The 25,057-nt window shown below is 50.7% G+C and overlaps 1 long non-coding RNA gene across 5 annotated transcripts; it reads right to left on the bottom strand.

The window, feature by feature from the left end:
* Positions 1-291: 291 nt before the first annotated feature.
* LOC147362082 (uncharacterized) lies at positions 292-24,969 on the bottom strand. 5 transcript variants are annotated; one of them, XR_015138469.1, is made up of 5 exons: positions 24,598-24,733; positions 10,351-10,457; positions 10,041-10,269; positions 9,312-9,430; positions 292-969 (listed from the first exon to the last, which is right to left on the bottom strand). It is a non-coding gene; the product is annotated as an uncharacterized LOC147362082 (long non-coding RNA). The 5 variants fall into 5 exon arrangements; XR_015138470.1 differs by lacking the exon at positions 292-969 and having other exon boundaries at positions 9,057-9,490; positions 24,598-24,969; XR_015138466.1 differs by lacking the exon at positions 292-969 and having other exon boundaries at positions 9,057-9,430.
* Positions 24,970-25,057: the final 88 nt, after the last annotated feature.

Here is a 25,057-nt window from a genome sequence, read left to right as displayed (position 1 = left end):
CGGTGGGCTCACACTTCAGAGAAGCGCCAGTAATCCCCTGGGCCTGAGTCCTGCTGGGGACCGACGGGCGGTGGGCACAGGCTGGAGCCAGCCCGGGCTGGGGGGTCCTCCCTGCCCCCTTTCCCACGTCGTTCCATCCCCGCAGCTGCCAGGCCCTGTGCCCCCGCTGGAGTATGGGAGACTGAGCCCCTTCCCAACCCCGCTGGGCGTCAGCGTACACTTAGCAATGTCTGAAAAGCCCCACGGCATCCTTGGGTCTCACTCCCCATAAATCAAGCAAAATAAGTAGCTCAGGCTGCCACATTGGAGCGAGTATATTTGTCCTGTGGTTTGTTACGGAGCAGGCTGCTTGTTAAGGGCTCAGAGGAGTCCAGCTCTGGCCGAAAACTCTGCAGAAGGTGTTGCCGCGTCCCTGTGCTGGCAGGAGACAGTGTCAGCTGGCGCGGCTGCAGGTGGGGGCCTGGAGGGAGAGGCGGGCAGGGACAGGGAGCCGAGGGCGGTGGGCAAGGGCAGGTCAGAGGCAGTGCTGCTGGCGGCTGGAGCAGGTTTTCAGGGGCCTGAAAGGACTGAGTCGTCACGCCCAGGCCTGAATTCGCAGCATAGATTACCGTCTGCCCGGGCAAGGAGGCACACGCCACTTTCCAAAACTGGAAAAGCTCCGTCAGTGGGGCCGAGCCATCAGCCAGCCGCCCAGTCCCCGCAGCCGGCGGGGAGAGGAAGTCCTTTCCTGGAGGAGCGTCCCGCTCCGAGGATCCAGGAGAGGGGACTCGGGGCGCCCGGCCTCTGCTGGCTGGCCGTGACGGGAGGGCGAGGCAACCCGTGACGAGGTGGTCGTGGTTCAGGAGAACAGTCTCCCTGCCCGCTCGTCACCAGGGATGGTGGAGCCGGAATTCTGCTCCTTTTCGCTCGCCTCCGAAGGGAGAAAGGATGGCTTGCCGTGGTGGGAACCGGAGGGCGCACAGCTCGTGTCTGTAACAGGAAACAACATCTGCTCTCACTCAGGGACCAAGTCATATTTTTCAGAGTCTGGCTGAGCAATTGGGTTTCCTTTTACTGGCAACCCCAGCTCGGCGCCTTATGAATCTGAAGCTAACACCTTTCCCTTAACTTGTTCCTTCTGCGGACACGTGGGAAAACAGAAAGGCTTCCATTTCCCCTCCGCGCGGTGCTCTGACTGCCCTCAGCACACCCTGGGGCTCCCCCGGCTCAGAGGAGACACCTTCACGCGGACCTGCCCCTCTCCCAGACACAGCCTTGCAGTGCGCGTCCGCCGGTCCTGTGGCCAGAATCCCGGTGGCCAGGCTGCGAGAGGTCTTTCTTTTGTCCAACAAGGGAAGAGATGGGAACTAAGTTACTTTTTAAAAAAGAAATTATGTAATTTTAATTGAAGGGTAATTGCTGTATGACATTGCTGTGGATTCTGCCGCACATCAGCGTGAATCAGCCACACGTATATACAGAACCTCGAACGATGGTACTAAGCTACTTTTTAAACAGGGGTCTACACACACACACAGGATCATCTGTGGAGCACGTTCAGCTTACGGGCGCACTTGACGACTTCTTCCTGTGCATACACCAGGTCAAGCTCTCAAACATTCTCAGCACCAGAAATTTCCCCTCACACAGCCTCCTGGTTCTGTTACAAATAGAGCTGCTGGGTCCCATCCCACCCCAGAGGCAGCCCGATTCTGATTTCTGCATACACGGATTCCTCCCCTGACCCGGGCCCTCACTGCAGGCAGCTCAGCCCTCAGGACAAGCTCATATTAACCCAGACCATGAAGCAGCGACATCGGTTTGCTAATCTGTGGCTAGAAATGCCGTCTTCCCAGGGACTCATTCCTGCAGGCCAAGTCACGCTGGTGCTGGTCACCTTCCTGAGATGCTGGTCCTGGGGCGAGAGCTGGGTGAGCCGTGCTCACCTTTCTTGCTGTGAACGTCCAGGCCCACGACTCTTTAGAAATGCAGTAACCCCGATGCCAACGTGAAAAGGAGGGGCAACACCCAGTGCTGAAGAGGACACGGAGCGGCTGGAACTCCATGGGGAAATGACCTTGAGAAAGCATTGCAGACTCCACGGAGCGAAGCAAGCGCCTCCCCCAGTCCAGCAAACCTGTTTCTATCACACCCAACAGACGTCTGCCCACCAAGGCCAAGTGCTAAAACAGCCACAGCAGGTTTACTTGTAAGAGCCCACCCTGGAAGTTACCCGGAGGCCCACCTGCGGGAGGACGGATGCGTGTAACGAAGTGCCGTCCACCAGCGGGGTGGGCGCGGACAGGGACGCCTCTGGGAAGTGGCTGAGCCTGGGTGGATTACAAGCAACAGGAGCTCGGGCCAGCTTAACTCAGAGTGAGCCTTATCAGGGGTCCCTGGGGGCCTTGTGGCTAGGATTCTGGGCTCTCACTGCCATGGCCCGAGTTCCATCCCTGGTCGGGGAACCGAGATCCCACAAGGCACACAGCCAGGAAAAAAAAAAAGCTCAGAATATTTCTTCTCTTGCTTACTGGCCTTCTTCACCCGAAAGGAAGGCCTAGAAAATGAACTCACATTCTGTATGATCAGACAAAGGAAGATGAGGATGATTTTGACAGACCTCTGCAGCCACTGAGGTGCTTTTCACAGGCACACAAACTCTTCGCGGTCAACAGAATCACGGACGAGGGGAGCCCTCTTGGGGCTGATTTCCCAAATCGACGACTGCGAATTTGAATCGGAACTTGTACCGGTGGTGACCAAGCCCTGTGTTGGGGAACCCCGACGGGGCACCACAACCCCCGGTGTGCGCCAAGACGCTTGGTATTTCCAAGGATTACACAATAAAGTTCTGGGGGACGAGGAGCTCGGCGGAGGCCACGACTTCTGGTCGGCTTGCAGAGCTCCAAGCCTTCGTGGAGCTGGGGCTTCCTTCAACTGCTGAGCTGAGACGCAGGAACCAGGAGGACTTCTACACGGACGAGGCAGGGGTGGCCGTGCCCGGGGGGCTGAGGTCAGAGCCGCTACGCAGACGGCCAGGGGTGCTCGCCCCGGCTGGAAACGCTGCTCCTGTGAGGATGACCGAGATGCTGGTTTTAATCTCGGTATACTGGCATTATTTTCTCAGTCATCTAGTTGTGAGGATGCAACTCCTTAAGCCGTTTGGACGTCACCACCTAATAAGCAGTGTTGTCAGGTATTTCTCTGGGCCGACGAGCGCCGTGCAGGGTCACCGCGGCCCTGACGGGGCCCTGAGCCTGGGTCCGGAGCGGTCGGCGGCCCTGCCCCCAGGCTGACCGAGGAGGCGCAAACAAGCCCCGTGCTTTCTTTGTGAGATTCTCCGCCATCCTGCCCGAGCGGAACGGCTCGTCAAGCTTCAGCGCTCATCATCCCCGCAGCGAACATAGACTTTAAAGTGTTATTGAAGGAAAACACCCTGTTAACAGCGATCACTCCACAGTGACCTTCAGAATCCGATCGGGTGTCTGTCCCTCAGCTAGGAGCTGGCCGCCCCAGGCCGGTCAGTAAAGTGAAAATCTCTTTTGCTGCAGAGTGAGTATGTCTTTTTTTTTTTTTTTGCAAAATTAGAGCCTTCTTAGAAGCCAGAGGCAGCAGAAGACAAAAGCTGAGGAGCAGGGTTATAAATGAAAAGCAAACAAAGCAGAAAGCATCGGCACTCAGAGAGAACTCAGTGGACGAATCCTCTGGGGAAAGCTGCCTGTGTCCAAACGTGGTCTCTGATTGAGCTGCTGGGAGGAGCAGACAGCGCTTCCCGGACCACCTCTGACAGTGGTCTGCATCTCATCACAGCCCAAGAACATGGCCGGACCAGCCCAAGACGCGGCTCACATGCGCTCCTGCCAGGCGCTGGTGCCCAGCCGGACGGGAGTGCCCCAGTGCCCCAGGCTCCTCTCTGCACACCCAGCCCCCCACGGACGCTTGACCCAGAGCCCAGACCCCCTGCCTTCTGGACACCGGCACCTCTAGTCCCTGACCCGTGACTCCTCTCCAGCCCTGGTGCCCTGGCTTCCGCGTCCTCACCGGGAGCTGGGAGTCTTAATCTTTTCTACCTCGTGCTGTCTCTGTAAAGTCAGATTAACAAGTACACTAGAAGTAGTCATCGGCTTTTATTATTCTTAAGATAAATGTCTGATAAGGGGCTGCTGAGTCAAGTGACGAGACTAGTTTTTTTGGCTTTTGAAAACTTTCCAAGGGAAAAGTTTAAACCAAGTTGCCTTTTTTTTTTTTTTTTTAAGAAAGGGCCTGTTCCCCTGAGTGTTGGATATTTTAATTTTTACAAACGTGCTGATCTGAACTGTAGACACCGTCTCCTGCTGTACCCACCCCAGCCCCGGGGTCATCTGCTGGTCTACTGTTCTTAAGGTCAAGCAGAATTCTGGAGCATTTTCCATAATAACTCCAACCCCTGTTTCTGAATTTGACAGTTTCGCTCACTCTAAGAGCACATGCTTTTCACCGTGGCAGGGCCGCCCTGGTCTGGAGAACCCCGGGGGCGTGTCATCCCAGCTCCCACCTCACCACGCCCAGCACACAGCCCCTCAGGTGCTTTGGGAGCAGAGCTGCAGAACTCTAAAACCCATCTCCTTACCAACCGAGCAAGACGCTCACAGCTGCGAAGGGAGGGCAGACACAAGCACCCCGAATGGATGCCCTTTCTCCAGAGGCAGAGTCCTAAGAAGACACACGTGAAAAATAAAACTTCACTACAGAGGAAAAGCTTAAAGAAACAACATTCATCACAAAAGAAAAAAATCGCATTGACAATTTCAAACAGAGACAAGTCTATCTTATTAGAGGAGAGAAAGAGATCCAAATTAAAAGGAGAAAGTAAGTTTAGTTCAGAGGAAGGAAAAGCACAATATAATATACACAGGAATAGAAGCAGGCACCTTGGGGGCGTCCCAGGCGGCTCAGTGGTGAGGAATCCTCCTGCAATGTCGGGGATGTAGATTCCATCCCTGGGCTGGGAAGATCCCCTGGAAGAGGAAATGGCAACCCACTCCAGTGTTCCTGCCTAGAGAATCCCATGGACAGAGGAGCCTGGCGGGCTGCACTCCATGTGGTTGTAAAGAGTCAGACACGACTTAGCGACTAAACCACCTCACCACTGCCATTACAAAAGAAAGGAAGGAAACACTTTTTATTAACGAGCTAAAAATTAAAGAATTGTATGAAATAAATGAGGAAGTGTTGGAACATAAAGTGGAGAATAGACTTGCCTGTGGAATATTTTCGTGTTTGAAATCCAATAGTCCTGTAGAATTAAACGGCCTTAACAAGCGGAGAGAACTCAGACAACCTACAGAACAGAGCCAGAAGCAGGAGGAGGGCGGCCAAGGTGTAAAGCGGCGTCCTCGTCTGGCGTGGGAACCAGGGCCCTAGTGGCTGCACACGACGGGTGGGGAGGTGCTCGTCTTTTATTTGGGGGGAGAGTTTGGGGAGAACTGGTATGAACTCTTCTCCAAAGGTTTGGTAGAATTTGGGGTGAGTCAGTCTGAAAAGTGAAGTGTTAGTAGCTCTGTCGTGTCTGACTCTTTCCTACCCTATAGACTGTAGCCCACCAGGCTCCTCTGTCCATGGAATTCTCCAGGCCAGAACACTGGAGTGGGTAGCCTTTCCCTTCTCCAGGGAACCTTACCAACCCAGTGATCGAACCCAGGTCTCCTGCATTGCTGGCAGATTCTTGACCATCTGAGCCACCAGGGAAGCCCAAGAATACTGGGGTGGGTAGCCTATTCCTTCTCCAGTGGGTCTTCCCAACCCAGGAATCAAACTGGAGTCTCCTGCCCTGCAGGCGGATTCTTCACCAGCTGAGCCAGCAAGGAAGCCCCTGAGTCAGTCTGGGGTCTTCTTTTTTGGCAGCTGTTCGTTTGTTTGTTGTTTTTTACGGATTCAACCTCTCCATCTGCCCCTCCCCCTCATCTGTACCTGAGTCCCCAAGCCCCCAGGCCACAGACAGGTCCTGGTCCTGGTCCTGGTAGGATCCAGGCCGCAGAGCAGGAGGGGAGCAGCGGGCATCTGCCGCTCCGTCGCTCTCCATGGGGGCTTGTGCCACCCGAACCGGGCCGTGCCCTGCAGCCCAGGCTCACAGGCAGGGAGGCGCGGGCAGGAAAGAGCAGCTCCTGGAGGAGGGCGTGGGTACGGACGCCCCGCAGGCCTGGTCCACGATGCGGAGTCCAGCCTCGGAAGCGTCTCCTGCAGAGCTGACCTTGGGAACACCTCTGGACGTGACCACACATGAAATGTCCTCTGGCTTCCAGGGCACACGACCCTTAATTATTCCCCAGTCAGCGCCCCAGGCCCACCCTGGGTCCCCCCACCCCCCTGGGCGCTTGACCGTGTGGACGCCAGCTGTCCTGAGACAGCTCGCTCTTATGGGAAAAAGCTTTCTTTCAAAATTCAAAGCTATTGAATTCCAATGTCATCAAAGTCAAATTTTCCATTAAAATTTCTATTGACCTTTTCCCATAAGAGTAACTGAATTGATTCTAAACCCATTTTGAAAGCCTGGGGCAAGGGCTATTCAATCCCAGATCTGAGGCCCCTCACCGGCTTGCAGACCGCGCCCCCCACCCCCTACCCCACCGGGCGTCTCTCCTGTGGAGTGGAAGCAACGCGTCTTTCAGACACAGCAGGACCCGGGCTGTGGAGGAGTCTGGTCTCTAAGGGTCAGGAAGACACTCCTCCCCATCAGTGATGGAATGACCTACACGGCTCCAATCACCCCCACCCTCCACAATCCCTCTAGGTTCTACAGACTCACCTGGTGACCAGCAAACTTACAGAAGGTTAAGAAAGGACTTAAAAATATAATCACTGTTTATTTCTCGTTAGAAAAATGACGTACCTATTAGCAATACTTTATAAGCAACTAAAAATAGAAAAGGACAAAGTAGACTTTTACTTTTAATACAAATAGTATAGATGCTGTGTTTTCAAAAATTGGAAAGAAAGCAGCAAACACACTTTTAAAACACTCATGATTCACGAGAGAGACCCCAGCACGCGCACGAGCGTGGCCACTCCACTTCGCCGGCTCGAGGGCCTGGAACGGAACGAGGCAGTATCTGTGAGCTCTCTGACCCCGTGCACATCTGAGCGGCCGCCAGAAATTCAGCGACTTTTGGGTAAACTGCCCACCCCTGCGTTATCTCAGAGACACAGTGTGCTAAAGCCCGAAGACGCCTATAGGTCAGTGCTGGATAGAACTGATTTTAAAAGCTGTTTATTCACAGCTGCGTCTGCTCACAGAAATAAACCAGCGTCCACTGGACCCAGCCTACCGGGCTTTCTTTGTGGGCAAATTAGTAACACAAGCAAATTTTGTGAGTCTTCGGGAGACACTAAAAAGGAAGGTGTATTTTTTTCAAGACACAAAGTTTGATACCTAGCGATCAGACCCGCTTCACTAACGGTACTCTTTGGGACGGCCACATTCTATCTCAGTTTCTCTCTGTTGGATCACACGTGGTTAGAAGGGTTAGGGTTAGGGACTCCTGCTTATTTCCATTTCTCAATCACCAAAATCCGGAAATCAGCACTGATGTAATGCCACCCTCTGACCCATGGACTGCATTCCGATTTCCCAAGTTGCCCACGTCCTCCGCAGACGGAGGGTCCACCTGGACACACGGTGCATCCCCAGTCTCGTTCCGTCCAGCCCAGGTCCTCAGCCTCCACTCTCTTCTAAGGACCTTGACAGTTGCAAAGGGCACAGCCCAGTTTCCTTGTTCAGTGTCGCTCGATTTGTCTGATATTTCCTCACGATTGTATTCACAATACGCACTTTTGACAGGAGTACCACCAAAGCAGCGCTACGATCCTCGCGGCGGGCTAAGTCAGGAGGAGTGCAGCGTGAATTTGTCTCGTTGCTAATGATGTGGGCTTTCACCCCCCGGTCAAGTGGTGTCTGCCAGGCTTGTCCATGTGACAGTCACTGCGGGTGACGAGATGCTCTGAAATGGTGTTTATCTGTCCTGATTCTCATCAGTGATGACCCTTGCCTTCAAGCACCACAGGGGGGCCACGGGCTGTGTCTCTAATTCCCTCCCTCGCTCTAATTCCACCAGCTGATATTTCCTTACTGACGCGTTGACTGATTTATGTCAGAAGGGTTCCATGGATTCTTACTGTTCAGTGGGTCATAACCTCTTGTGATCCTTGTTTATTTTGATGCTCCGACTTGGCCCATAGATGCTCCATTGCGTTGGCTCCTGTGTTGGTTCTGACATTCCCAACATCTCTGACGTTGTCTTACTTTCCGGGACAGGATGTCTGGGCTCAGTTGCATTTCCCCTGTGCAGGCAGGAACCAGCCGTGCTTCTGCGGGCCCTGGCTCCTTCAGTGGAGGGCGGTATTAAACCAAGATCTGAGCCATGTGTGCCCACTGGCACTGGACTGCCCTGTTCCTAAGCCTTCAGTGGGCAGGACTAGGAAATGTGCATCCACGCACATCAGCATCAGCTCCCCTATCTACACGCACATCGGCATCAGCTTCATTTAGACGTGTTAAAAGCCATGGGTCCCTGCTGATATAACTAATTCTAATCCCTACAACAGAGATCACTGAAGCTCCCCCATTTCCATATTTGTAATCTTTTAAGTATTTGGAACACGGTCCTCATTATCTGCAGTGCATTTACTTATCTTCTCAGTTGCCTGTAAGACAGACCTTCTGGCTTTCAGACCATTCAGGCCATCTATTTGGCATTAATACTGCCTGCTCAGCCACGAAGATGTCCTCCCCAGCCCAGCCCTGCTAATCTTGCTGGTAATGCTACTGAATCCCCAGCCCCCAGCCCCACTGAATCCCCAGCCCCCAGCCTCTAGCCCCACTGAATCCCCAGCCCCCAGCCCCACTGAACCCCCAGCCCCCAGCCCCACTGAACCCCCAGCCCCCAGCCCCACTGAATCCCCAGCCCCCAGCCCCACTGAATCCCCAGACCCCAGCCCCACTGAATCCCCAGCCCCCAGCCCCACTGAACCCCCAGCCCCCAGCCCCACTGAATTGACAACGGTCCTACCTTCAGCAAATACTGTTCCCGTTACAAGTACCGTGCTTTTCTTGTGTAATTCTCTTTATTCTGAATTCATTGTTGTCTGAAGTTAAGACATACATTTTCAAACCACTTTTTCTCTTGGAATACTGTATGATTTACAGAAAAGTTACAAGTATAGGCAGTCCCATATACCCCTTGCCCAGTTTCTCCCACATTTCCATCTTACGTAACTATGGTACTTTTTGTTACAACAAGGAAGTTACCGTTGGTACATTACTGCTGACTAAGCTCCAGGTTTCATCTGGACCTCACCGGTTTTTCTGTGAACGTCCTTCTTCTGGGTCAGGATCCAGCACAGGCCCCTACCCCGCATCTGGTCCCTGGAGCCCCTGGGTGTCCTCTGGTCTGTGGCAGGGCTGTGGTCTTCCTGTCTGCAGATGACACCCACTTACCACCCACCCCCTCAGAGGAGGGTGCCTTCAGAGAAGTACCTGGGAAATTTCAGAGCCTGTTAAAATAGAATTCTAGCAAAGGATTTGGCCAACTGGGATTTAGCAGACTAAAATCCTAAACAGGATTCCGGCTAACTAAGATTTCACTAACTATGGATCCCGGGGAACCTGAGTGTTAGAAACCCAAGGACTAATGCAGCGTCATCTGGGGCTCAGTGAAAGGTCAGATCCTCTCTCCCAGTGTCAAAAATGTCTCCTCACTGATCTGGAAATCCATCGCATTTAAATGAGCTCTTTGGATGGAAAAACCTGAAAGTAAGGCCCTAGGAAAGGATTTGAGAATGATGGGCTTTCATGGAGGAGAAAGGGGTGCTGGGAGGCGCGGAGGGGGAACCCTGGTGGGAGAGGCGGGTGGGGGCCACCACGGTGGCCAGGAGCCTGGAGATCCTGCCTGGGGGGCCGGGAAGGACCGGGAGAGAGTGAGGAGGTGGGGATCCTGGGCAGGTTGGTGTCACAGACCCACCCGGGACCAGGGGCCACCCAGCCCCGGCGTGGGGTTGGCGGAGAAGAGCCTGGGACGGCCACCCACCGGATGCACAGCAGCAGCCGTCATGGCACACGCGTCCCTTCCCGGAGTTTTCGCTGGTTCTCACCAGAGCCCCGTTAAATTAGGCGCAGCGGGTGACTCATCAGGGTCTCATGAGAAGACTGGGGCGCAGTGGAGACCTGGCCCCACCGGGGGTGGCGGCCACCGTGCGGCGATGCTCGGCAGACCTGAGGATCGGCGGGGGCACTCACACACAGCCGGGCCCGTTATGCTGCGGCAGAGACAGCGTTTCTGGGAGTGGACCCCGGGGCCAGAGGATCCGCTCCCACCCAAGGTGGGCCCCGCAGCTCACCTGAGGAGCGCCTGTGGTTGACTGAGAACTGCATTGGCCTCACTGAAGGAGGATCCAGCGAGGCGGGAGGAGGCGGTGTTCCCAGGCGTGTGCTGTCTCCCTAGAGTCTGCAAGGGAGGAGGGGAGTGCTGAGGGGCCCCGGGGGGTCTGCGTGCCCGGGGGTCTACGCCCAGGGCCTCTGGGGCCACACCGCTTACTCCTCACAAAACCTGCCAACCACCAACCTATGTCTGAAGGACCAGGAAGCTTATTTAGGAATGACTCCTGTTAGAAAGGCACTCGGACTAAGGAGTGAAATTTTCTTAGTTTGATACACATTTGAAACCATAAATTATCAAAGCACAAGATTCCAACATGTCTTTTCCCTGGAGCTGCAGGGCGATGGGCTCAAGGAGACCTCTCAGTTCAAGCGCGTTTTAAAACGATGAAGAGGGTTTCCTCAACCCTGTCCAGGACTTGGAAAGACACTTCATCACACACAGTCACATTACTCTTTAAACAAAGTGAAAACCTAGGTTACCAACACGAATGTATAATACCTTCCCAGGTGGCTCAGTGGTAAAGAATCTGCCTGCCAATGCAGGAGACTCAGGAGACATGGGTTCATATTGCTGGGTTGAGAAGATCCCCTGGAGGAGGAAATGGCAACCGGCTCCAGTATTCTTGCCTGGAGAAATCCCACAGACAGAGCCTGGAGGGCTGCGACCAAGCACGGATGCACAGAATATATAATAGCAGGGGCCATGAATTCATTTTGAACAATGAACCAAGTATGCAAAACAAAGAAATCAAGCTTCAAAGAGGCAAAGCAAATTTTTTTAAAAAAGAAAAAAAATTAAATTTTTAAATGAAAACTAGCTAAATAAATAAATCAAGCTTGAAATTAAACTTGTAAAGTGTGTTAGTGCAATTTTCACTGAACCAGCAAAGAAGAATAAAACTAGCCTTTCCATTTGTTTAAGCTTTTCTTTTTAAAGTAGAGGTGGGAGTTTAAAACCTGTGTGTCAGTGACCCGATCCTGTAGGCATTTATGAGGTTTTCAGAGGAGCTCGCGGGGAGCAGAGCCAACAACGAAGCAGAGACGCTCCAGCCCTGGGGCCTGGGGAGCAGAAAAGACCCTCGGCTCCAGGCACTCAGAGGCCCCCAGCCCCACCCCAGTCGGCACCTCTGTGATGGGACCTGAGCGGGAAGCTACTGCTGTTTCACGCTTCTCCTAGGATACCTGCCCCAAACCTGCCAGGACGCTCCGTCCTCACAAAGCAGCTCAGAAGATCTTCGCCCTGGGAAACAACCTCAGAAAGAGCAACTCTTATCACTGAACACAACATTAGCAAGATCAGTTCAGTTCAGTTCAGTTGCTCAGTCGTGTCTGACTTTTTTCGACCCCAGGGATTGCCGCACACGAGGCCTCCCTGTCCATCACCAACTCCCAGAGTTTACTCAAACCCATGTCCATCCAGTCGGTGATGCCATCCAAGAATCTCATCCTCTGTCGTCCCCTTCTCCTCCCGCCTTCAATTTTTCCCAGCATCAGTGTTTTTCCAAGGAGTCAGTTCTTCGCATCAGGTGGCCAAAGTACTGGAGCTTCAGCTTCAGCATCAGTCCTTCCAATGAATATTCAGGATCTCCTTTAGGATGGACTGGTTGGATTTCCTTGCACTCCAAGGGACTCTTAAGAGTCTTCTCCAACACCACAATTCAAAAGCATTAATTCTTCAACACCCAGCTTTCTTTATAGTCCAATTCTCACATCCATACATGACTACCGGAAAAACCATAGTTTAGACTAAATGGACCTTTGTCAGCAAAGTAATGTCCCTGGGTTGGGAAGATCCCCTGGAGAAGGGTATTTTGGGGGCTTCCCTGGTAGCTCAGTTGGTAAAGAATCTGCCTGCAATGCAGGAGACCCCGGTTCGATTCCTGGGTTGGGAAGATCCCCTGGAGAAAGGAAAAAGCTACCCACTCCAATATTCTGGCCTGAAGAACTCCGTGGACTGTATAGCCCCTGGGGTCACAAAGAGTCGGACAGAACTGAGCGACTTTCACTTTCATTAGCAAGACAAGACTGTGTTTATGATTCAGATTTTCTGCCTTTTAAGTCCCATGTTAGCAGAACTGATAGCGGATTAGGGGACGGGGCAGCTGCCTGGTAGAGTACGCTTTAAAAAGCAACCGCATTTTGCTTGAGAGTGTTCTCCAAATTGTCTTCATTGTCCAGCACTAACAATGATGCCTGAGCAGGCAGTCCGGTCTATGCATATCTGTAAGTTACATGAAACATGCAAATACGTATTATAAAACATAAAAATAGAAATTTTCATTTGTGGCCCATACCACACAGCTTGCTGAATCTTGGCTCCCTGACCAGGGATTGAACCCAGGCCCTTGGCTATGAAAGCACAGCATCCTAACCAGTGGACCTCCAGGGAATTCCCTAAAAACAGAAATTTTTAAAGGATAACATAAAATAAATTATAAGTATCCTATAATTTGGGGCAGCTCCTGGGGGTTTTGTGGTCTACCAACATATTAAAGGAATGAGTGAAAAGTACATGCAGCCTGCATTTCAATTCAGAAGCAAAAACTATGACTGAACCACGAGAACGGATAGATAACAGCAGGAAAAGTGAGCTCACGAGGGCTGGAGAGTGTGTTCTGGATATTTGGGTTGTATTTTCTCTTGGTTTGTATTAAATTTTATCACTCACATTTCTAGAGACCATGGCACTCCCAGTTTGCATTTATTTAAAGTGTAAAATTTCAGGGACTTCCCTGGTGGTGCAGTGGTTAGGACTCCATGCTTCCACGCAGGGGGCAAGGGTTCGATCCCTGGTCGGGGAACTAAGATCCTGCAAGATGTGCAGTGCAGCCAAAAAAAAAAAGAGTTTTCTGGAAAAACAACTGCCTTGATGGTACTTAGAATTTCAAACCAACCACTTGAACTTGAAACCGCTGGCTTTGGCACGCATTCAGATAACACTCGCTATTCAGACAGCACTGCGTCCAGGTCCCAGGATATAACAGTGAACCAGTCATGGTTCCTGGTCTCCGGGAACTCCGCTTTTACTGGCTAGAATCGGTTTGATAAGAGACTTCTATCCCCAGCAATATGGCAGGCTAGATATCCTGAACATCCTCAGATTGAAGTGATTAATATGTTTATAAAATATTTTTTAAATGCACTCTGGAGATAGCATGAGATTGGAAAAAAAGAAAAAAACCAATCCACAGAGGCCAAAGCTAAAGGAAAGCAGAAATCCCTGTTTTTGCCAAAAGTGTTCTCCCCTCAGGCCGAAGCCTGGGGTCGTGGCTTCTTCCTGGAAGGCTGCATGGGCCTGCGTGCAGAGCGGGGTTGGGGGACCTCCCTGACCTTCCTCAGGCCTCCCTCTGGCCCAGCACCCGCCCCAGTGGGAAAACCGGCGGAGTCCACTCTCGAGCGGGAAAGAGGAAGGGACTTGCTGTGGAGGAATGAACGTCCCCGGTGAGCCGTCTTTCTCCACCTTGGTCCTGGGTGAAGGGGGCGCCTTTGAAAACACACCAGCTTTACCAGACTTCACGTGCGTGTGTGTGTGCTGTGAATTTCCACTGTTGTGTGGCTGGAAAAATCCACAAGGTGGGATTTTAGTTTTACTTGGTTTTCAGGTTGTGAGAGAGCTGGCAGACGGAAAAGCAAGCCTCGGTGGAGGAATTCACCTGCATCTGAGGCTTCCTGGGTGGTTCAGGGGTAAAGAACCATCTGCCAGTGCAGGAGACACAGGAGACAGAGATCAGTCCCCGGGTCAGAAGATCCCCTGGAGGAGGAAATGGCAACTCTCTCCAGAATTCTCCCCTGGAGAATCCCATGGACAGAGGAGCCTGGCAGGCTACAGTCCATGGGGTCGCAAAGAGCCCGACATGACTGAGCAACTCAACAACCAGCAACATGGTGTGAAGTACAGGCTTCTGGTGGCCCGATGGTGAAGAACCCGCCTGCCAGCACGGGAGAGACAGGCTGGATCCCTGGGTCAGGAAGACACCTGGAGAAGGACATGGCAACCCACTCCAGTATTCTTGCCTGCGAAATCCTGTGGACAGAGGAGCCTGGTGGGCTACAGTCCCTGGGGTCCCAAAGAGTCGTACATGACTGAGTGACTAAGCACGCCATACCGTGCCGTAACTCATAACTGATCTGAAAGGTCACTGGAAAGTAGGCATACTATCTTTTGTATTAAGCTCTGACAAGACATACTGATACCACGCAAATCTAAGAGGAAGTGATAACTCCTGGCACTGAGTCTGCAGTGCAACCTAACTTTTGGAAAATATGACAACTGAAGTTCGATAACATTAGAGCAAAAATCTAAAGTGACACGGTTATTGAAATTACTGGGGCACGTGTCTTGTGGAAGCAAAATACGCAGACAGGTTTACTCGTTTATTTCCTCTTTTATCCCTATGAGGTTATTTGCCATCTGACTCTGATGACAATTTTATTAATATTTTCTAATATCTGACACAGGAAAGGGGCCAGTCAGTGGCATTTCTGGCCTTACCAATGTGTCAGAACTCTGGAGTGGGGACTTCCCTGGTGGCTCAGTGGTTAAGAATCCGCCTGCCAGTGCAGGGGACACAGGTTTGATCCCTGGTCTGGGAAGATTCCCAGTGACCTTGGGCAACAAAGCCGGTGAGCCGCAGGGACCGAGCCTGCGCTCTAGAGCTGTGCTGCACAGCGAGAGAAGCCCGAACACAATTAGAGAAAGCCCCATGCACAGCAACGGCGGCCCAGGGCAGCCAAAAACCAGTCAATAGATAAAAACAAAGGTGTTCATTAAAAGAAGGAAAAGGAATGCTGGGGCATGCTGGGGTAGAGGACTGTCCCACCACCAAGAGTGGGTGCTCCCCTCGTGGCCGGCGGGGTGACTTGGAATCTTTGAACAATTGAGGATGTCAGGCTAACATTCTCTTCTTAAAGTTGCTCAGATGTGTCCGACTCTTTGTGACCCCATGGACTGTAGCCCGCCAGGCAGGCTCCTCTGTCCATAGAATTCTCCAGGCCAGAACACTAGAGTGGGTAGCTGTACCCTTCTCGAGAGGTTCTTCCCAATCCAGGGATTGAACCCAGTTCTCCCACATTGCAGGCAGGTTCTTCGGCGTCTGAGCCACCAGGGAAGCCCCTTAAGTGCAGGAAAAGCAGAAGGTCAGCCCTAGAAATATAAATGTGGATGATAAAAATCAAATATCTCTGGGAGCCATGAAGAGCTTCTGATCAGTATGGTCAAACAGTAAAAAGCTGGAGGAATTGTGCAGGGGGAGAAAGTTTTAATATATCCCAAACATCAGATGTGCAGATACAACCCTGAAGGCTGAAAGCAAAGAGGAATTAAAGAGACTCTTGATGAAGGAGAGTGAAAAAAACTGGCTTAAGACTCAACATGCATAAAATGAAAATCATGGCATCCTGTCCTATCACTTTATGGCAAGTAGATGGGGAAACAGTGCACACAGTGGCAGACTTTATTTCCTTGGGCTCCAAAATTACAGAAGACGGTGACTGCAGCCATGAAATCATAAGACGCTTGCTCCTTGGAAGAAAAGCTATGACAAACCTAGACAGCATATCAGAAAGCAGAGATCACTTTGCCAACAAAGGTCCATATGGTCAAAGTTATGGCGTCGCCACGAGTCATGTACGGGTGGACCGTAAAGAAGGTTTCGAGCCAAGAAATTGATGCTTCTGAACTGTGGTGTTGGAGAAGACTCTTGAGAGTCCCTTGGACTGCAAGGAGATCCAACCAGTCCATCCTAAAGGAGATCAGTCCTGAATATTCATTGGCAGGGCGGATGCTGAAGCTGAAGCTCCAATACTCCGGCCACCTGATGGGAAGTGCTGACTCATTGAAAAAGACCCTGATGCTGGGAAAGATTGAAGGCAGGAGGAGAAGGGGACGACAGAGGATGAGATGGTTGGATGGCATCACTGACTCGATGGACGTGAGTCTGAGCAAACTCTGGGAGACGGTGGAGGACAGGGAAACCTGGCGTGCTGCAGTCTGTGGAGTCACAGAGAGTCAGACACAACCTAGCAACTAAACATCAACAGTAACAAAAACAGTTTCTCTCAGGTCATCCATGTTATTGCTAACGGCAGGATTTCGTATTGAATAATTACTATGGATTTCATATGTCAATATTTGATCATATTATTGAGATCCTGTTATTTTCAAATCATTTTAAAACAGTTACTTTACAATCGTTGTGTGACATTTCTAATTTCTGAAGTTTTTGAGGATTTTGCCTGTTATTCTCAGTTCTGGTACCTTGTTTCCTTGTCATTTTATTGATTGACTGACTTTTTACTATGAAACAGCTAATCTCTCTGGAATTTTGTTGTTCAGTTGCTTAGTCGTTGTCTGATTCTTTGTGACCCCATGGACTCTAGCCCACCAGGCTCCTGTCCATGGGATTCTCCAGGCAAGAACACTGGAGAGGGTTGCCATTTCCTTCTCCAGGGGATCTTCCCCACCCAGGGATCGAAACCGCATCTACTCTGTCTCCTGTGGCTCTTGCGTTGCAGGAGGATTCTCTGCCCTCTGAACCACTGGGGAAGCTCAAGGCATGATATGGAATCACCCCTAAAACTATCCCATGACTGTCCTCACACGTCCCACTCTCACCTCTGCCGTGCGCGACTCAGCTAGCTTTTACTTTTGTTAATATTCTTCATTCTAGAAATAAAGTTTCAAAGTTTGCAAAGTGAAATGCTCACTGCTAGCCTTTGCCTTGAACGATGAGCCAAAGTTCACCCTGCCATGCCTTCAACTGTTATTTCAGGCAGATCGTCATGCCCTGAGAGTATTTCCCTGTTACTCAACTTGGGATTTTTCATATTTATGGAGCCGATCTATGAGGCAAGGAACCAAAAATATTTTGAAAACCATGTATACTGACCGCAGAATAATGGTAACCCTCACCACCAACTAATTCTCACTTATTTTAAGATACAAATGAACATTTCCATTTGCTGAGCACGTCCCAACTATCAGGGAAAGAACGAAGCCAGATCTGCTGTGGTTGCCATGGAGGCAGCATAATTACCCATTTTAAACATGGCATCTATCAGGGCAAGAAGAACTTTAAAAACGGAAAGGTTTACTCTAAACATAGTACCTGATCATCCAAGCCAGACTCGCAGTAGCTCCGAGTCTAGCACACCATCTGCCCTGTTGGCCATCGCTGATGCCGTGAGGGCCCAACTTTCCCGTCGTGTCTGAGCTGCAGAGAGAAAGCCGTGCTGCCTGTCCTCGACTTCTCCAGTCCCAGGATTTCCCGAGCCCTCCCTTCTCTCTCCCACCTTTGTGTAAGACATAGCCAATTTCTGTCACTTGCAACCAGGAGATGCTCAAATACAGTCATGGAGGAAATCAAAGTATTTCTCAAGCAATTTGTCATGCAAAATAAAATTTGGAAGACAGTAAATCGTTTCTAAGCATCTTTGTAAATGGAGAAATTGCTAATAAACCCTATGAACAATTATTGATGTTTGTTCTTATGAAATTTTATAACAGAAAATATTGAATGCCTTTGGGTAATCAAAATCTAACCAAATTCAATTTCTCAGATATCCACCATTTAGAAGTATTCTGCATTTCTAATGGCTTATACATTTGTCCTAAAAGTATTTCCTTCACACAAACCAACTGAAATTCCACTTCAGGTATGACTATTATTTAGAAGTTAGAGAAGAAAAATGTCTTGATTTTTGATGTCAGGTCTTAGATTCGTTATTTACTCAACATGTGTTTATTGAAGGCTGATGGCTTCCCGTGAAGAGAGACACCCTGACGGCCCTGCGGGTGAGTCCGGGCCGCCCAGGGACCAGCTGCCTGCAGTCACAGCACCCAGTCTGGTCTAAGCTCTGCCGCTGACTTGCTGAGTCAAGTTGTCACCTGAGCCTCCATTTCCTCTCCTACACACGGAAGGGGCTGAACTAATCTCTGTACGCTCAAATTCAACCAAGAGGTGAGTCAGCAAAAAGGTTACTGGGCTTGAGAGGTGGTGGAAACAAACCCCTATTTCTCTACTTTCTTCTGTTCTGCAAAGAGGAACAGTGATTTCCAGAGAAGCAGCAGCAGGCCTGCTCCTCACGCAGGAGGAGAGAGGACGTGGCCAGTCTGTCCTGAGGCTGCACTTGACTGCTACCCTGGCGGCTCAGACGGTGAAGCGTCTGTCTACAATGCGGGAGACCCGGGTTCGATCCCTGGGTCGGGAAGATCCCCTGGAGAAGGAACTGGCAATGCACTCCAGTGCTATTGCTTGGAAAATCCCACGGACAGAGGAGCCTGGTAGGCTACGGTCTATGGGGTCACAAAGAGTCGGACACGACTGAGCGACTTCACTTTCACTCCAGCTGTAAGGATCTCAATTTGTTTTCAGAATACATCGGTCGACTGGAATAACCAACTGACCAAAAACAAGCCTCCGATCGTGATCTGCATGGAGTCGAGCGTTCAGGAGGTGCTTGCACACCCCCGGCTGGCCGGTCCTCCCGCCAGGGGAGGAGACACACTGTCACCCTCCTCGGGCTGTCCCTGAGGACGCTGGGCGGAGAAGCGACGGCCCCAAGGTCAGACTGCACGAGGTGAGCTAGCGCAGGCCCAAACCTTCCCCCTCACATCTCAGCTCAGTCCACGACCGCGCCGCGTCTCTGGTGAATTGATTTTTTGTTGTTCGGTCGCTCAGTCGTGTCTGACTCTTTGCAACCCCGTAGACTGCCGCACTCCAGGCTTCCCTGTCCTTTACCATCTCCTGGAGCTTGCTCAGACTCACGTCCATCGAGTCAGTGATGCCATCCAACCATCCCGTCCTCTGCCGCCCCCTTCTCCTTCTGCCCTCCATCTTTCCCAGCATCAGGGTCTTTTCCAGTGAGTTGGCTGTTCCCTTCAGGTGGCCAGAGCATTGGAGCTTCAGCATCCGCCCTTCCAATGAATATTCGGGGTTAATTCCTTTCGGACTGACTGGTTTGAGCTCCTTGCAGTCTAAGGGACCCTCAGGAGTCTTCTCTAGCACCTTCAGTTCCTCGGCACTCAGCCTTCTTTCTGGTCCAGCTCTGCTCCCACTATGGGGTGGGACAGGCACTGGCTGTGACCAGCCAGCTGTCCACCTGGAGGCCAGGCAGTGCAGGGGCTGCGTGTGGTAGTGCAGGGCCTTCCTTCAGGCCCAGGCCCGGCAGTGAGGACCCCAGGCTGACTGCCCGAGCCCTGGGCTCCTGTTCCAGTTGGGGTCCTGGACACGTTCCTTCTGCCTGCTTCCATCCTCTTGGTTTTGAAGGACAGAAGTGAGATCGAGGCGGCGGCAGCAGCAGCGTCAGGTCCTGACCGCGGGTCCCGCCAGGATGGGGATGGAGGGAAGAGGACTCAGGCTCTGCAGCCCGAGGGGGGACGGGGGCCTCCGAGAATCAGGCCTCACCCGGGGCTGGCACCCTCACCTGCAGCAGGGACACCTTCCAGGCAGGGTCCTTGTGAAGGTCTAAGCAGACAAACACTTAACACCCACCTCCAGCGGCGTGTGGCAGGCAGTCCACGGAGGCCGTTCATTTGTCAGCAACGCTGACTCACTCTATCTCGAGTGGACCTGCCTAAACAAACACTGTCTTGTTTAACAGAAGACTCAGGTTGAACCAAGTATTAAATTGTGCAAATCAAGATTTAACCTGTTACTCCATTTGCAGTGACTTCAAGTAGGGTTTTTAAAGTGAGAAAGTTATCAACCCTGTTTTTTGAATGAAGTCAGATGATACAATGAATTTGAGGCAGGGACAGAAGAGAGATCTAAGGCTTTTCTTCCTTCCAGGAAAATGACGCATTCGTTGTCATCCTTTTTGGAGGGAGGAGGGGACACAGCAAACTCGTGTTTAGTTTGTGAAGAAAACAACATATAAATATTCTGAAACAAAGACCCTCATTAAAAACTCCCGGAAGTGGGATTCCCTGGCGGTCCCGTGGTTAATACTCACTGCTTCCACTCCGGGGGCTCAGGTTCAAACCCTGGTGGGGGAATTAAGATCCCGCATGCCACATGGTATGGCCAAAGAAAAAATCCACCAAACCCAGAGGCTATTTTGAGTCTCGACACACCTTTTTCCTGAGCCAAGGAGGGAGATGAGAGAAAAGCCTCAACTGACTAGCAATTTCTCTGGATTAAACGAACCCAGAAGTCTGGCCCCCAAACTGCCTGAGACCACCTGGGACCAAGACAGAAAGCAGAATGGGTCGAAGGTTGCAAGGGAGGGCGACAGGGCATTTCCATAAGCCTCGTTGCATGTGTGCCAGCAACCGCTGAGTCATAAATCACCTCCGACAGGACCATGGAGAAAAACCAGGCCTTTGGCAGGGGCACGTTGTCTTCAAACGTGCAAAGACAGAATGTTCGCAACTTGCTTCCTGAAAGGTTCAGTACCTTAATACACGTGGCCTGGAACACGATATGGACACGAGATGCGAAAGGAAATTTCACACAAATGCCTATTCTTTCTAAAATAAGCATATAGTAAAAAAATAAATAAAAAATAGTGAAAACAGTGGGTTTTGCTTTGGTAAACGCTTTGTTACTTCAGCAAGCGCACCCGTGGATGGCTGCGGCCACCGAGCCACCTTCACGCCCAGGTCGCAGGAGGGCGGCCCGAGGGGCCTGTCGCTGCGGCGTTCCTTCGCAGGACCCCGGGCGCACCCTCCTCCGAGCCCCTCGCCCAGAAACACCGTGGGGTGGCTGCCCAGTGTGCGGTGACTAACTGAATGGGCCAAGTTGCCTTGTCCTGTTTTGTGCTGGGCGTCCTTTGCATTAGCCGAGTAACGGCATTGTGATAGTTTCAGGAGAACAGCGAAGGGATCCAGCCACATACATGCACATATCCATTCTCCCCCCAGATCCCCTCCCATCCAGGTTTCCACAGACACTGAGCAGAGTTCCACGTGCTGTGATGCATGTGCGCTAAGTCGCTTCAGTCCTGTCCGACCCTTTGCGACTCCATGGACTTTGGCCCACCCAGGCTCCTCGGTCCACGGGATTCTCCAGGCAAGAACACCGGGGTGGGCTGCCATGCTCTCCTCCAGGGAACCTTCCCAACACAGGGATTGAACCTGTGTCTCTTCCATCTCCTGCACTGGCCAGCGGGCTCTTTACCATTAGCGCCATCCACGTGCTGTGCAGCGGGTTAAGTTTAACACAAAGATAATCAAGTAGGTTCTAATGGAAACGTCTGCATCGTAATGACTTGGCTATTAAACAAAAGCAACTGGGGGTTAGCAGAGGTGGCGGGGTGGCACATGAAACGGGTGAGGAGGGTCTAAAAGTACAAACTTGCAGGTAGAGATAAGTCACGGGATACACGGTAAGGCCCGGCGCCTGCAGCTAACTGTGCCGTACTGCACATCTGAAAGTTAAGAAAATAAATCTTCAAAGTCCTGATTACAAGATTAAAAAGATTTTGCAACTGCATGGTGACAGACGTCAGCTAGACGCAGCAGTGATCGTTTTGCAATATACACAAATATCAAATCACTGTGAGGTACACCCGAGACATCATTAACACGTTATACCAATTGTACCTCAGCAAAAATTTTCAGATTAAAAAAAAAAAGCAAGTAAATAAAAGCAACTGTTCTCCACCAGGTAGCTTCACTAACCTCTATAGGAAGAATTCAGGCCCATTTCCAGTGCTCCCCTAGGGTTCCCTGGACCTTTATCATGACCTAAAGCCTAAATCTTGATGTTCTAAGCACTTGTTGTTGTATTGCTAAGTCGTGTCCGACTCTTTGCCACCCCATGAACTGCAGTGCGCCAGGTTTCCCTGTCCTTCACCGTCTCCTGGAGTTCAGATCTAGACAGCGTATTAGAAATCAGAGACATTTGTTTGCTGACAAAGGTCTGTATAGTCAAAGCTATGGTTTGTCCAGTAGTCATGTATGGATGTGAGAGCTGGACCGGAAAGAAGTACTTACCTGTGACTTTTTACCCAGTGTCCACTGGAATTAACCAAAGTGATTTAAAAGCGAAGTCCGCTGCCTCTGCCTCTGTGACATTCCACTTTCTAAGAAGAAAACACGGCTAGCCGTTGGTCCTTACGGGAAACTTCATTAAGGCACGAGCAGAAGCCCCAGCGTCAGATTACCCTGAGGCCAGCGTCCTACTCACCGCAGCTCGTTCTCAGAACCACCCCATGAGAAACATATGGCTGAGCCCTGAATACCCGGAGCTAGGGGTGCTGAGTCCCGTCAGTGGGAAACCCGAGTATACCTGAGTCAGGTCCCCACCCCCGTATCCAGGGCTGAGTCCACAGACTCAACAACTGCACGTCCGTCATGCGCTGCTGGAGTATTTCCCTCCGAAAAGAACCCACGTGTAAGTGGGCCCACGCGGGTCAAACCAGTGTTGTTCGAGGGTGAGCTGTATTTTAACAGGGAAGAACCATGGATCTAGATTTAGGCAATTTATTCAAGACCTAAGCCCTAAAGGAAATCAAGCCTGAATACTCACTGGAAGGACTGACGCTGAAGTTGAAGTTCCAATACTTTGGCCACCTGATGCAAAAAGCCAGCTCACTGGAAAAGACCCTAATGCTGGGCAAGATTGAAGGCAGAAGAGGGTGACAGGGGATGAGGTGGTTGGATGGCATCACTGATTCAACAGACATGAGTTTAAGACAACTCCAGAAGACAGTGAAGGATGGGGAAGCCTGGTGTGCTGCAGTCCATGGGGTTACAGAGTCAGGCACAATCTTAGTGACTGGAAAACGACAAGCCCTAAGGGGGAAAGATGGGGCTCAAACACTCCCAGGTGTGGCCCTGGGTGTGTCTCTCCAGGAGAGCCGTCTACACTGAACCTGAAAAAATGGGAAGAAATCCCGTATTAGCAGACATGCTATTCAATATGCAACTTCCATTATCAGCTATAACTAAAAGTAGAAAACCAACAGATAGAATTGTTTTAAATAATAATTTATATAAGCACAGATTTGTTTAAACCGCTTTTCTTGCCATTGGATTGTTATTATTTCACTTATTTGTATCTAGCAACCTTCCTATTTTATATTTGTCTACATGCACGCGTGCGTGCTCATTCGCTAGGTCGTGTCCGACTTTTTGCAGCCCAATGGACTGTAGCCTGCCAGGCTCCTCTGTCCATGAGATTTCCTAGGCAAGAATACTGGAGTGGGTTGCCATTTCCTCCTCGAGATCTTCCTGACCCAGGGATCGAACCCACGTCTCCTGTGTCTCCTGCATTGACAGGACAATCTTTACCACTGAGCCACTGGGGAAGCCCATTTGTCTAGGTAAAGCTTATCAAACTTAAACACTTAAGATTCTTAAATGTTTAAGAGTTTTGCTGGAAAGCAAATACCTATTTGTAGACATTGACATGCAAAAAGTTCACGTTCTAATGTATGATCAGTTACAACGCCCGTGTCTTTACCAAACAGTGCTCTGTACTAGCAATTCACTGTCAAAATTAGGGAATTACGTCGGGCACAAAAAAAGTTCTCATTAACTGTTTACCAGATGAAGGTAACAGTCAGAAAACAGACTCATGGTTTCATGTGTAGTGAACATCTGCTACAGGCGTCCCCAGACGCCCCAGGGGCCCAATCTCCCCTGTGGCGCCTTCAGAGCCAGCAGACCCTGGAGAGAAACGACCCTCGGCCACGCGGGGTTAAAGGGAACCACGTTATCACTCAGAGCTCAAAGTCCCACTGACCACGTAGTACGTGGGCAGTGAAGGACGCTGATGATCGCGCTGGCTGTCAGTCTATATCCAACGTCAGCTTTGATGGGGCCAGAAAAGAAACGAATTCAGCTGTGTGGGTCCTGAACCGCTCAACTCTGACGCTGGACAAACGCAGCCACACACGTGTTAGCAAATGAGCCTGGCTGTGCCCATAAACTTTATTTCTGGACACTAACACGTGAATGTCATATAATTTTCATATGTCATGAAATAGTTTCCTTATGTTGACTTTTTTAACCCATTTAACAATCTGAAGATCATCCTTGGCTCACACACCATACAAGAGCAGGTGGTGGGCGGCATTTGGTCTGTGGGCAGTCATTTCCCAACTCCTGGTCTAAACATACACTCCTATTTTAACACTTATTATTTTCCTGGCAATTAGGGTAACTTCTACTTGATTAAGTGAGAACAATAATACAAAATTTTCTTAAGGCTTTGTCTATACTGCTGGTGTACACGTTTTTAAGACAAAAATGTAACACATACTTATGTCAAGATTAAATATACTGGCAGGTGAACAACTGGCCACGTCGCATGTGCCTCCTGACGCCACGTCTGCAGCAGGCTCCTGCATGTGCTGGCATCTGGCTGCACTTCTGATTACAACACAGGAAGTGCCAGGTCCCCCTGCAAACCTCATCGGTACCACTTCTGTAAGTTAGAGACAGCTACCCTGGGATCTGCCATAGCAAAAGCGTGCTCTGAAGCTGGACCTCTCCGGTTTGGTTCAGGAACAAACGTACGCAGTCATTTAAAAATGGCCATTTGGGGGATGGGCCAGGATATAAAATGTTTGTCTGGTAAAATTAACCATTTGGTGTTTTCAAAAAACAATTTTCAAGCGTTAAAACTTGTCTATTGAATTGTTCCATGGATACACACTATTACAGTGAGAAACAAACTGGCCACAGGCCGTGTTTTTAGCAACTTGGCTAATTTTTTTAAA

Source organism: Bos grunniens, chromosome 12 (genome assembly GCF_055505025.1).
Source record: "Bos grunniens cultivar Pamir isolate PY7600 chromosome 12, Bosgru_T2T1.0, whole genome shotgun sequence".
NCBI classification, from domain to species: domain Eukaryota; kingdom Metazoa; phylum Chordata; class Mammalia; order Artiodactyla; family Bovidae; genus Bos; species Bos grunniens.
The sequence above is the reverse complement of the archived record's forward strand: the minus strand, read 5'-3'. Positions and strand labels throughout refer to the sequence as shown.